Here is a 1,580-nt window from a genome sequence, read left to right on the forward strand (position 1 = left end):
AAAAAAAAAAAAAAAAAAAAACGAGCGCTATAAAGCAAAAGGAAATAAAATTACATAAAAAAAAACATTTTTTATAACGAAAGTGTAATTTTACACAAAATTATCATAGAGATTCGCACAGATTACTGATTCGTTCACACAGCAGTATTATGTTCGAACGATAAAAAAATTATCAGAAACGCACGCGTTCGACGATTACGAATAACTCGCCGAACACGTGTATCCCGACACGAGAAGGGACGGAGGGAAAGGAAGGGGTTAAATAAACGGGCGCGTTAACCATGGGTCATGGGCGATGGTTTACACGCGTCCATGCACCCTTGCAAACCGCTCGCGAAATCGCGACATGCACGCGACGCATTACGCGAATAGATGTCGCGGGACTGATGAATGCGCGGAAGATTTATATCGAGCTGACTGCAGGAAATAAAAGTCTGGGTGAAGTGTCAAATTTTCATTGAACTTATTCACTCACAAACAATTCAAGTATATAAGATAAAAGATGTGATAAAAGAACCAAAAGAAATAATAAGAATGACGAGACAATGAGAGGAGATTCGACGTCAGAGCTGATACAGGTTACTGATAAATTTTGTCAAGATAATAAATGAGTGCGCCAGTGACGAAGTCACAGCTTATAGAATAGAAACCTAATGGATCCTATAGTAGGTATTATTATATATTCCGCACAAGTTAACCATTATGAAAACGCAAATGTAAAAATTGAAGAGATATTCGGAATTTATTCTTCAAAAGACGCGTACTTTCTTTCTCTAACGCAAAGGTTTTCGCGCGGTGGAGTTTGTCTTCTTTTGACATTAAAAGCATTCAATAAAAACATCATATTTGTGGAAGAAGGATAAACAGCGCGTTTAGACGCAGGAGGAATTGCCACGGTTTATCTTGGAGCAGCAACATCTCGGGGAATAACTCAATCCGAATGTAAAACAGATGGAACAACAATGCCGCGGGACAACAGTTTGGAATAATCGATCTTTCCCCCCCCCCCCCCGATCTCTGGCACTATCTGAGGATGAAAAAAATCTAACTAACCGTGAGACAGCAAAGACAATACAAAAAGCTCATTCCGTTGTGGTATAGGAAAGCCACGTCGAGAAGTTACTTAAACGTACGAGAAGTTAGGCGCAACGGCTCTCTTACTGCGCTTTCTCGCATTTGCTGCGCTTGTACATCCTCTTACGAAACTTCAGAGCACTCCGTTCGAATTAACGAAACATGTTGCGAAAGTCGAGAGAAAAACTTGCAAAGGAAATCCCGACCGCGTTCCCTCTTACTCTTCCATCTTTCTCCTTCTCTTTCTTTTTCTCGGTGCACCCCAAAGAATTCCACGGCTCGGAAATGTAGTTCAATCCAATGATAGTGCTGTTCCTATCCTGAAAACGCACCTCAAGTTTTCTCGTCCGACTGGCGTTAATATTTAGTTGCTATCGTTGGCGGTTAGGAAATTAAAAGGAGGTTCAAGCCGAGTCTTGTAAATTAATGAACAAAGAAAGGAATAAACTTTCACACAAATACTCTCTCTCTCTCTCTCTCTCTCTCTCTCTCTCTCTCTCTCTCTC

The sequence above is a fragment of the Cyphomyrmex costatus genome, unplaced genomic scaffold (assembly GCF_001594065.2).
Source record: "Cyphomyrmex costatus isolate MS0001 unplaced genomic scaffold, Ccosl1.0 scaffold281, whole genome shotgun sequence".
In the NCBI taxonomy this organism is placed as follows: Eukaryota; Metazoa; Arthropoda; class Insecta; order Hymenoptera; family Formicidae; genus Cyphomyrmex; species Cyphomyrmex costatus.